This window comes from Callorhinchus milii, unplaced genomic scaffold (assembly GCF_018977255.1).
Source record: "Callorhinchus milii isolate IMCB2004 unplaced genomic scaffold, IMCB_Cmil_1.0 Scaffold13, whole genome shotgun sequence".
Classification (NCBI taxonomy): Eukaryota; Metazoa; Chordata; class Chondrichthyes; order Chimaeriformes; family Callorhinchidae; genus Callorhinchus; species Callorhinchus milii.
In genome coordinates, this window is record NW_024704754.1 from 18923331 (window position 1) to 18935872 (window position 12542).

General features: G+C 46.2%; 1 protein-coding gene and 2 non-coding genes across 3 annotated transcripts in view; 2 read left to right on the top strand and 1 right to left on the bottom strand.

Annotated features, from left to right (window-relative positions):
- Positions 1–4466: 4466 nt before the first annotated feature.
- Positions 4467–4539, top strand: trnae-cuc. The gene has a single exon. It is a non-coding gene; the product is annotated as a tRNA-Glu (tRNA).
- A 6000-nt stretch (positions 4540–10539) lies between these two features.
- On the bottom strand, positions 10540–10612 carry trnam-cau. The gene has a single exon. It is a non-coding gene; the product is annotated as a tRNA-Met (tRNA).
- A 458-nt stretch (positions 10613–11070) lies between these two features.
- ndst1b (N-deacetylase/N-sulfotransferase (heparan glucosaminyl) 1b) overlaps positions 11071–12542 on the top strand; it is a 33014-nt gene continuing 31542 nt past the window's right edge. The window contains exon 1 of the mRNA XM_007908159.2: positions 11071–11122. The gene's annotated coding sequence lies outside the window, so the exon portion shown is untranslated. The remainder of the gene's footprint in view (positions 11123–12542) is intronic.

A 12542-nucleotide genomic window follows, 5' to 3' on the forward strand; every position in this document is an offset into this window, starting at 1 on the left:
GGACATGGAAAGGAGCAGATGGAAACGCAATTGTGCTGGAAAAACATTTTAAGATGACGTTTGCCGTCTGCTCTCGAGAACACACTTTTGTGCTGGTTTACTGCGACGTAAATCACCCTGATCTGACGCAGGTGTATCAGAGGCCGTGTCACTGAGAGACAGCGGAGAAGCCATCGTTTGGCTTGTTAGCGGAGGACAGGAAGTGGGGTGTCAGCTTCGTTCAGTTGGGAACAAGGTTGTGGGTTCAAGCCCCATGTTGGCATTTCGCACGGAGTCCAGGCTGGAGGGAGCTCTGCATTATCTTGGCTGCTGTACTTTGGATGAGACGTTAAACCTCACTGCCCAGCTGTGCCCTGTTCAGGTGGATGTTAATAATCTGTGGCGTTGTTGGAAAAGGAGAAGGAAGTTCCTCTCTCCCGGTGCTCGGCTGACAATTCACTGCTCAATTGTGTATTCTCTTCACGAATGTTTGTGGGACACTGTTGTCTGCAAAGCACACAGTCACTTCACTTTACAGTTTATCCTGTGAAGCGCTTTGAGACGTCTCAAAGACGGGATGAGGCGCTGTATCAAGTGCCAGGATTATTATTATTATTTTATTATGATGGTGTGTGAGACGACAATCCCTTCATTGCCGTTTACCTGCCTTTTTCCCCCCCAAAAAATCTTTAGGTGGATTTGAAACAAAGACAAACTGTTTCTCTAGGCAGTGAGTGAGGGGAAGGTGTTGCTAATGAGAAACAGACAGAGTTCCAACTATATTCCAGCTCACATTCCTCGAGTCAACTTTTCCGCAGCAGCCGTGAATAGCTTGACGGGGATTTTCCAGAGCAGGGCTGGGTTTAGAGAGCAAGAAAGGCCATAAAGCGTGTGTCTGAGAGCCAGGCGAGGCGATTAACAGAGGGAGAGAGAGCGAGAGAGAGGGGCTGCGGACACACAGGCTTCTCAATGGAGCTTATTGTGCGAGGGCGATCAGAGCTCTTGCCAGCAAAAATAAATAGCGCTGGTGCCTCGACACAGGCTACTGCTAAACTCTGTGCTGAGCAGCGCGTATGGTATGAATTATTTTCTCATTCCTGCAGTACGCAGTCTAAATAAATAACCTCGTACAGAGCAAGGTAGCTGACTGAAGGAGAAAGAAAGAGAGAGGGAGGGAGGGAGCCTTTAACTTTCCCCCCTGAACCAGCCCAACTCTCCTGGTGACAGCAGGGAGTAATTTTGGGTATTTATTATACTAACAATAATTTGATACAGCGCCTTATTACATCATTGAGACGTCTCAAAGCGCTTCACAGAATATACTGTGAAGTGAATTGACTGTATGTGTTGTGGGCGAAACGCAGCAGCCAATTGCACACAGCAGGTTCCCACAAACAGCCGTGGGTTGAGCGACCACATTATTATTTTTGTGAAGGGATTATTACCCCCAGAAAAGGGATCCGCCAATTGACTACCAACCGGGTTCCTACTTACTGCGCGGTAAACAGGCGTGTGGAGTTAGGAAACTTGCCCAAGGTTTCGCCCTGCCTGGGAATCGAACTCAGGTCTCTCGCTTGCGAGGCGGATGCTCCATCCACTGAGCTACAGGACTCTACTGTGTGGGTCGGTCAGGGCTATTGGCGCTGGGGTGTGGAGAGCCTGGGTTTGGCTCATTGTCTTTTTGATTCCTGAGCCAGTGACTGTGTGTAGTGTACACACACACACACACACGGTTTATTGATACTGTAAATGAGGAAAAATAGCTCCTGACCTAAATTTAAACCTGTTCCAATGTTTAACACAGCATTCAACAGCACTGACCTTGTCCAATCTTGTTGGCGGGTGCTTTATATGTACTTATCTGAACCCTCTTTCCGCCCCCCCCCCCCCCCTCTCACACACACACACACACTCTGGGCACACACTCAAACCAGTCTTGTCCCCAGGGCTCGCTCCCCCCCCCCACTGGAGCTCTCTACTCTAACCCCGTTCCCTACTCTCTCTCTCTCTCTCCCCCCATCGTGTCTGGTGTCTGTGCTGGTGCTCACTCCCCTCGTATTCAGGAACTATTCCTTACTCTCCCGATCCCTGTTGCCGTTTCCCACACCTCGGTGGGAACAGGAAAAGGGCTAAGCATAAGCTGATGGCAGTGAGGAGGCGGAGGAAGACAGGTAGTGGCATGTTTCCTGTTGGGGAAGTTCACAACCACATTTGTGGTTGAGCCACTTCATGTCATAAATGTTCCGCTCAGTAAATGCTCTGAGGGACACTCATTATTCTCTGAGCAAATAATCCTGGTTTCTCTCTCTCTCTCACACTCTCTCTCTCTCACCTCCTCAAAGTCTAAGCTACAGAGATTCTAGTTGTGTTTCCTTTCAGTTCATTTGCAGTTTTATTTTTATGCAATTTACATTCCACACTCTTTGGAAAATCAGGGAAGAAATTGCCAAAATAACATAAAATATATTTTTTTGCAATATTCAATCACTTCTGTATAACTTAGACAATTTTCACCAACAAAAATATACAATCAATTCATTTTACAGTATATTTTGTGAAGCCGTGATAAAGCACTATATCAAATGCAAGGATTATTTATTATTATTATTATCTCTGTCAATAAATTCCTGTTTTTTTTAAAAAAAGTACAATTTATGGTCTGCAATTATCATCAGCTTCGTGTGTTCAGGCTTGTGAGATCTTGTCTGAGTGAAACCCTACGGTGTGAATGTGAAATGAAGCTACAAAATTCACCGCAGAGACGGAATGTATTCACTCAGAGACGGGAAAACGTCACTGTTGATTAGGCTAATTGTCATCAACTCATTGTCATTTTCTTCTCTCTCTTGCGCAAAATTTGTGCTCGTCAAGGTAAAGGCTTTGAAACGGAGAACGCTTCCCTCTACCCTGTCTGTGCGGCGCTGCCCAGGTCAGACCCAGCACAGGTTAGAGAGTAAATCATAATAATAATAATCCTTGCAATCGATATCGTTCCTTATCACGTTTTTGAGACGTCTCAAAGCGCTTCACAGAATATACTGTGAAGTGAATTGACTGTATTTTGTGGGCACAGCAGACAATTGGGCACAGCAGCGTCCCCACAATCAGTTGTAGACGGAGTGACCAAATTATTATTTTTTTGAAACGATTACCCCGGCAAAGCAATCCGCTGATTGACTAACAACCGAGTTCCTACTTACTGCCGTAAAGTGAGGCTTGTGGAGTGAGGAAGCCCGTCTAGGGTTTTGCCCTGTCCAGGAATCAAACCCGGGTCCTCTCTCTTTTCAGCCTCAGAGTCACAGCCTTCACATTTCAGTTTGTGCCAACTCTGGGTGAAAAATCCTTAATCATCTCATTCTTTCCGCTCTGCTTCAACACAAGCAGCTTCAGAATTAAGACTTGAAATGTTTCCCAAATTTCTGTGATCTTAAATCTGAAGGCAATGATCTTAGGGCTGAGACTGTGAGATCAAGGATGGCAAATGTGTGGTAAATAAACCAGTTGGGCTTAAAAAGATTAATGTGGTTTGAAGAGATGAGCCTTTTAGCTCCTCAAAAACACGAGTGCTTCATGCAGAGTCGCACACAGACTGTTGGAACCTGGAGAGGCTGGAAAGAGACGCAAGTGATCCCAAACCAAGGGCTTCTGACGTACAAAGCTGTGATATAGTGACAGAGTCACACTGTTCCTTCACACGCTCAGCTTCTGTTAACCCTGCAGCCAAAGTCCTCACGGGGAGGGTGGTCCCAGCTGGACAAGCAGCGGGAAAGCTGGCCAGAGAGCACGCTCAATGGCCAAGCTATGAGGTTTTAGTTGGTTAGACTCCAGCAGTTTCCCCAACACGGACTCTGGGCTCCCCATAAGCCTTGGCTCTCGCCAACCTGCGCCTAATACATTCTGGAGTTAGATAAGCAGGATGGGTCCCTCCAGGGAGAGAGAGAGAGTGCATTCCATTCCAACAATCTGTCGCTGGGGTTTCTATGTGTAGGTGGGATGTGGGGAATTCTCAGTTGGGTTTGGAGACTCTGAAGCACAGTGATGGGTTTCCATGTATGTCAAACACTGGGCTGTGCAAAAAAAGTAAAAAAAATTCCTTTGCCCCCTGTAACTCTGCACTTACTCTCATTTTGTTTGCTGTTTGTTTTCCATCGCTTGGATCCAAAACAGCTTCTGCTTTGTTCTGCGTACCTGTTCTCAATGACATTATCTTTAAAGGTGGCTAAATACTCAGCTCTTTAGAGGTGGTGATTTCCCTTGAAAGGATGTCTGGTGCGGATGTGATGGTTTAGTGGAGGAAACAGCCTGTGTTAATATTGGCGTATTACAACGCATCATTTAGAAATCATTGGCAGCGTAATATCACTGCGCTCTCCTCGCCAACCTCAGTCAGTCCAGAACTCCCTCACACACGGCTCCAAAAACATCCTCCCCCATTGTCTCCAAGTAGGTTAAAGCCCTCCAGTCTCGCGCTGCCCAACATAATGTAGAGCCCTGTAGCTCAGCGGATTGAGCACTCGCCTCTCAAGCGAGAGGACCCGGGTTCGATTCCCGGCAGGATGAAACGTTGGGCAAGTTTCCTTACTCCACACACGCGCCTCTGTTTACCAGCAGTAAGTAGGAACCCGGTTGTTAGTCGATTGGCAGATCGCTTTTCTGGGGGTAATAATCCCTCCAAAAAATCAATAATAATTTGGTCACTTCAATCCACTGCTGTTTGTGGGGACGCTGCTGTGCGCAATTGGCTGTCGCGTTTCACCCACAAAATGACAGTCAATTCACTTTACAGTATATCCTGTGAAGCACTTTGAGACGCCTCAAAGACGTGATAAGGCGCTGTATCAAATGCCAGGATTATTATTATTATAAAACAGGCTGCAGCACTGAGTCAAAATGCAAAGGTAACAAAGAGATTCTGAATCACTGCACAGTGTGGAGCAACTAGCGAGAAGGGAAATGAGGGCGTGACTCAGACATAGACATAGCTGGGAGCTGACACCGATGGTATCTACCTGAGCTTCTGTGCTGATGTGGTGTATGAAAGTCGGTGTGTGTGTATATTCACCTCATTTGGCCTCTCAGTAGTGGTTGCCTGAGGAAATCCCTGTCTTCACACCTCCTGTCAGGTCCAAAACACAAACTCTGTGAAAAGCAATAAAATAATAGAAATTTTACTTGAATACTGTGGGGGAGGGGTTGTACGCTGAATAATTTGTTTTTATTGTGGACTGAATTCATCAATCGTGTCTCAGCTTGTTTGTGTTGTCAGTCTGTCAACCAGAACTAGCAGCGAGTAGGAACCTGGTTGTAAGTTGATTTGAGGATCGCCTTTTGGGGGAAATAATCCCTTAACAATTTTTTTTAATCCAGTCACTCAATCCATGACTGTTTGTGGGACACTGCTGTGCGCAATTGGCTGCCGTGTTTCACCCACAAAATACACAGTCAATTCATTTTGCAGTGTATCCTGTGAAGGACTTTGAGACGTCTCAACGATGTGATAAGGCACTATATCAAATGCAAGGATTATTATTATTATTCACTGTAAAGTGCAGTGTTCCGAGACACTACCCCACGTGAAGGGCACTATATAAATGCAAGTTGTTGTTGTGTTGGTGACTGTGTATTTTCTTGGCAAACGCAGCAGCCAAACAAAGCACATTTACCACAAAGCTTCCCCATCATCTCAGGCTGACGGAAAGGATGAGAGTCACAGCTGTTGGAGACTCTGTGTCGGGTTTTAGTGATGATCAGTTAGCGCCAGGTCCACTCGCTCGCTCGCTCACTCACTCGCTCACTCGCTCACTCACTCGCTCACTCACTCACTCTCTCGCTCACTCGCTCACTCACTCATCCCTGCTGCCTGACCCCGGCTGAACAACAGGAAGTGATAACTGACCCCTCTCACTCACAAAACACAGCAATGTCAGTGCCGACGATGGACACCTGCAAACGCTGCTCTTAAAACATATGGACGTTTAATAATTTGCATTTCCAGTCACCGAGTGTCACAAAAGTACCACATTCCCAATGATTCCTTCTATGCGCTGCTTTGCTCTTAAACTGCTGCAGCCCTTGGCCTCCACGTGATCCATAAAATTCCCCGACATTCCGAAGTCCGGCTTAATCTTCAGAGGCATTTGTGGCCAAACGGTACGAGGAGAATCAGGAGAATCGTACGAAGCCTCTTTTTTTTCTTAAACAAAATACACAAATCATTGGCTTGTGTTTGACATTGTCGAGGGAATAAAAGCACAAGGTGGTCTGTTAATGGGAGAAGGTTCTTTATAGCATCGACTTCGACACTGCACATGGCTGGCAAACACATCTATAGCTGGAGAAGCTGGGTTATCTGTCTTGCTGTCCAACCGCTAATATATCTTGCACTTAATTGATCACATCTCACGTCAAAACATCTCGAGGCACTTCACAGGCAGTTACTGTACCTTATATCAGCACTCACATTCAGCGTCTTAATAGTTTTAACTATTATAATAATTCAGTGGCTCACAAACAGTCGATTGAATGAACAATGTTTTTTGGAGGGATTATTACCCCCAGAAAGCAATTCGATAATCGACTAACCACTGGGTTCCTACTTAATTCGGGGTAAACAGAGGGGTGTGGGGGTAAGGAAACTTGCCTAAGGTTTTGCCCCGCCCTAGATTTTTGCCCGGCCCAGGAATCAAACCCAGGTCCTCTCGCTTGCGAGGCGAGCGCACTAACCACCTCACACTGATGACAAGGAGAGATGAGGAATGAAGTAGTGGTTAGGCCACGCCAAGCTCGGCTTCTGAAAGCTGGTTGATTGTAGAAGAAAGGAAGTAATGAGGGAGGGAGAGAGGAATGCTGGTTTTAAGAATCTGGGAAAGAATACTGTGCTAATGGCATGTTGGACAGCATGTTTGGATGTTAAGAGGAACAAGAGGCAAAAGGTCAACCCATAAACAGCGATGGTATTCAATGGAGAGAGATTTAAAAACACAAGGCACTTGTGGCTTTAGCAACGATAATAAATAATAATAATCCTTGCATTTGATTAGCACCTTATCAGGGCTTCGAGATGTCGTAAAGTGTTTCACAGATTATACTGTAAAGTGAATTGACTGTATATTTTGTGGGCGAAACCCGACAGCCAATTGCGCACAGCAGCGTCCCCACAAACAGTGGTGGATGGAGCGATCAAATTATTATTATTGTTATTTTTTATTCTATTTTTGTGGGGGATGGAGTAATGGAAATGTGAGTGAGGCACTTGAGATTAGAGGAGAGATTGAGGACAAGAATGACAAGACTAAATGAAAGAATAAGAAACAAGGCATCAAAGAAATATGGGAAACATAAAAATACCAGGAGATAGGGTCTTGGCAGTAACCGAACCATGGCTGGGTTCCCGGTTCACTGTGAGGCTGTATATAGGGCTCTTCACGTTTCTAATGATATGTCTGTAATTGGAGGATTGATGGTGGTGGAGCTGGGATATTGGTGGTTACGCTACCTATTAAGGCTCACAGTTCTCATAAATCTATAATGTTCCCTGTCATTTATCTGAGTCTTTCAAAGCAGCTCATGAGACGGTTTAGATGTTGGCGAGATCAATGTGGAGTCCTGTAGCTCAGTGGTTAGAGGGCTCGCTTCGCAAGCGAGAGGACCTGGGTTTGATTCCCGGGTGGGGTAAAACCTTAGGCAAGTTTCCACACAACTCTATTTAACTAACAGTAAGTAGGAACCCAGGTGTTAATCAATTGGAAGATCATTTTTCCGGGGGTAATAATCCCTTCCCAAAATTTAAAAAAAATTAATAGTAATAATTTGGTCACGCAATCCACGACTGTTTGTGGGCAATTGACTGCTATGTTTCGCCCACAAAACATAGTCACTCCACTTTACAGTATATTCCGTGAAGCGTCTTTGAGACGTCTCGAAGAGGCAATAAGGCACTTTACCAATCGCAAGGGTTATTATGATTACTATTATTATGTTAGTTATTAAATGGCTTAAGAAAGGCTTCAGGAGAGTGGTGTAAAGGCAACTCGCTTGTGATGTTTAGTACCACATGTGTGAGTGAGGTTCCAGCCCGGGTTGATTTCCGTTGGCTGATTTCGCCCACAAACTGCGGCTGAAACTATGCACTGATTCCTTCACAAGCCTGGATTTCCCGTAACACAGCAGGGCTGAACAGCACAGCAGACTATCAGCTCATGCCATTGGGGTGATGTAATGCAGGCACATATCCTGACAACAGGGCGGTGGAGCACATAAAAACACTCCACGAGAGGGTTGACATAACTAATGCCAAACATCCGGGCGGGTGGGGGAGACTGACATCGGATCTCACAGCCCCTCAACACTGACACTTTGTGGTCCACAGTCCAACCTTATTCTGTAGTTTGTCTTCAGTAAAAAGCAGCTCAGCTCCCAGTTGTTTACCATTTGACATGATATTCTGTGTCTGCCGTGGCCTTCTGTAGCCAAGTACCACGAACAGTATTTGTGTTGTTCCTCCCCAGACACAGCAGATTGAAGTTGATCACAATTACAGCTCCATCATGTGGCTGCTGTGTGATAGTTGTTCAGTTTTACATTGACTCACAACACTCGCAGCTCAGAGAGAGTCAGAGAGAGAGGGGGGGAAGAGACAGATAGAGAACACCGCATATACACTTTACGTGTCTCACGTTGACCTGCAATAACTCTGCTCAGATACTGATGGAAATGTAATAGTAATCATTCTTACATTTAATACAGCGCCTGTAATGTTGAAATGCTTAATAATAATAATGATCCTTGGATTTGATATAGCACCGTATCACGTCATTGAGACGTCTCAAAGAGTTTCGCAAGAACATATTATAAAGTGCAGTGACTGTGTGTTTTGTGGGAGTTTCCAAGTGCATCATAGACATTTGCTGTCAAATGCAGTGACTGTTTTTGCAGCCAATTTATGTGCACAGCAATGCCCCACAAACCGACATGAAATGCCTAATGAAATGAATTGACCGCGTGAGTAAATGACTGTTTTTGTTTGTGATTTACAGTGGGCTATGTTGCTGTGGGGAGAGGGAAGGGAAATCACAGCCAGGCCAGACCCCAACCTCTCTTCACCTGAAAGCCACACATTAGTGCTGACGGTGAGAGCTGAGAGGTAGAGTTTGTTTAATGAGTGAAGCCACAGGCGCAGAAGTAGAGAGGAATTTGATTAATGGTGAAGGCTGGAAAGTATAATGAAGCCACATGGACTGGGCAGAGAGAGAGGAGAGGAGAGGTTGGTAATGCTGAGGTCCTGGATAAGCTAAGTTAAGGGTTAGACATTGGTGAGGATGATCCTGAAGGAATCCTGCCTTGGGGCAGGAATGCTCATGGTGGACATTGACTCTGACCTCACTAAAGCATCTTATCCACTTCAGGAATCACAGCTGGGATGAAGGATAAACAAAGGCCCCAAAACTTCCTGGTTTGGTTCCAAATGGATAATGACTACCAACTACAAAGCCTGCCTCGGGTCTGAACATCACAGAAAGTATGTAATTGTGGCATTATCCTGAGGAAATCTGCCAGTAATCAGCTGGTGCCAGTGCAGTCTCGGGGCCTTCATCAAGGAAGGTTCCTTTGACGTCACAGCCTTGACCCCAGGCCACACAGAGGTGTTTCAATCAATGTTGGTGACAACTCATCTCAGTTGGCAGCTCGCACTGTCACCTCTGGCTCAGATGTTGATGGTTCAAACCCCACATCAGGGCTTTAATGAACTCAACAACAAATTGGTTGATCCAGCGCCTTGGGACGTTCTCCCAGGGCTCTGGTCTAATCAATTTGTTGTGGTCGTTTGTTGTTGTTCATCTCATGGTTCTTTCTGAGACCTGCTGTGTCCTAACCAGTGGTCACATTGCCTATTGATTACAAAAACAGTCACTACAGTAATGAGCTGGTGGCATGTTGATGTTATTGGTGTGATAATAACCAATGTGAGGATGATTTATTTTGAGCTTGTCAGGATGTTCAGGAACAGTCTGCTTATCCTTTCGTGACATCTAAGATGATAAAACGCTGCAGTAATTTGTATTGTTATCCGGAAGCCAAATATATAACAATGACAAGCTCCAAACCCTCAGGAATGATCGTTTGAAGTGAGGAAGTTTGTTATCAATACAAAATGTCTTAATCATCACATAACAAACAACAATTTTATTTCAGCCACATTTGTTCATTTAATGTTGTCATCCTAAATTCTATTGAGTGGAGAGTAAATTCTCAGTGACAGTAACAACAAGAACAATAATAATATTCCCTGCATGTGATACAGCGCCTCATCACATCTTCGAGACGTCTCAAAGCGCTTCACAGAATACACTGTAAAGTGAATTGACTGTGTATTTTGTGGGTGAACCACGGCAGCCGATTGTGCACAGCATCGTCCCACAAAGAGCTGTGGATTGAAGTGATCAGTTTTCTTTAAGGAATTATTTCCACCGGAAAAGCGATCAGCCAATCGACTAACAACCGGGGTCCTACTTACTGCGAGGGAACCAGTGGCGTGCGGAGGAAGGAAACTTGCTCAGGATTTTACCCTGCCCGGGAATCGAACCCGGGTCTCTCGCTTATGAGGCAAGTGCTCTAATCACTGAGCTACAGGACTCCATGACATTCACAAATGGCATTTATACAGCGCCTGCCTTTCACGATGGGAGGACGTCCCAGGTGGCTGGACAGTCAGGGATTTGGACCCAAGCTGGGGATTGGGATCAGGAGGGGTGGAGGGCAGGGAGAGTAGGGTGAGGAGGGGGTGGAGGGCAGGGAGGGTGGGGTGAGGAGGGGGTGGAGGGCAGGGAGAGTAGGGTGAGGAGGGGGTGGAGGGCAGGGAGAGTAGGGTGAGGAGGGGGTGGAGGGCAGGGAGGGTGGGGTGAGGAGGGGGTGGAGGGCAGGGAGAGTAGGGTGAGGAGGGTGGCCAAAGGTGTGTTAAAGCGGAGGGTCTTAAGACCCTCATGTTCCTGTGGGAGTCACAGTGTGTAATTCTATGGTGTAGCCACAAGGGGTCGGGCGCGAAGCTGAACAAACAGTCACTGATCCGTGTAAATCGACCATTGGGAATGGGCTCTCAGGGAAGTGGTGGACGATTGTCGGCAAATCAAAGGGAATCAATCGAGAGGTACGAGAGATCAAACGTAGGATTTTTCTTTACTTTGGGAAGCCCGGATTAGCTCAGGGATACATTTCAAATCCTTCCTATTATCACGTCATTGAGACTTCCAAAGCGCCTCACAGAATGTACTGTAAAGTGGAGTGACTGTGTATTTTGTGGGCGAATCGTGGCAGGCAATTGCGCACAGCAGCGTCCCCACAAACATTCGTGGATTGAGTACCAATTTTTTTGAAAGCGATCCACCGATTGACCCACTTGATGTTGGGTAAACAGAGGTGTGTGGAGTAAGGAAACTTGCCTTAGGTTTTGCCCAGCCCGGGAATCGAACCCGGGGGGTCCTCTTTCTTACGAGGCGAGCGCTCTAACCATTACACAACTGCCCTCTACAATTCATATTTTGAACGTTGGCCACTTGCAGACCAGCTTAGCGAGCTCACAGGATCTTTTAATCCTATTTCTGTGCCTTTTCTCCATCGTCCTTAACACCCTCAGCACATTTCTGACGCCAAAACTCTGGGAAATAGGGTGTGAGACGGCGAGTGGATGGATTTTGCACTGACGTCCTTCGCTAGATGTTTGTTTTTCTGCATTTTGTTGACTTGTTTAGCTCCGATACAAAGTTTTCCATGGGTTTCCTGCAATGTTGCCATTGAAATCCGCTCACTCCTGTTTGTGATGTGCGTTGCTATATTTTGAGATTGATATCAGTGCTTTGATACGTTGAGCCTGTTGACTGTTGATCCGAGCTGTGATATCTGGAGAGAGCAGAGAGAGCGAGAGAGACAGCAGTGTGACGGGGAAGGTCGTCTCCTGTATACAGTTCCGCCTCTTGTTCCCCTGACCAAACCCCAAAGCCTCCTTCACAATTACAGTATTTTCCCGATTATTTTATTTGACTTCCTTGTTCCGATGTTATTAAATAAACAAACCTCGCCTTTGATGAGGCGCCTGATCACGTCGTTGAGACGTCTCACTGCGCCTCACAGAGTATACTGTAAAGTGTAGTGACTGCGCGTTTTGTGGGCGAAGCCTGGCAGCCAACAGCAGTGTCCCAAAAACAGTCATGGAATGAGTGACCGAGTTACTATTTTTGTTTAGGGGATTGTTGGCCAGACCGGGAGACAGAAACTCCCTTCTGCTTTTGGATAGCGCCGTTGAGCTCGGTTACACATCTCATCCGAAGGATAGCACCTCCGACATTGCAGCACCCCCAGCACTGCGATGGAGCGTTAGCTTAGACCGTGCGAATTGCAGTGGCGTGTGGGCTTGAACTCCCAACCTTCTGGCTCAGAGGTGAGAGTATTCCCGCTGAGTCAGTCCGACACGCGCTAAAGTTATGGACAATCTCGCAAGGGATGTGTTCAATTAAATCTGAAATGTAATCACCGTACTGCCAGGCTTTCTGAGGGAGAAAATCTCTATCACA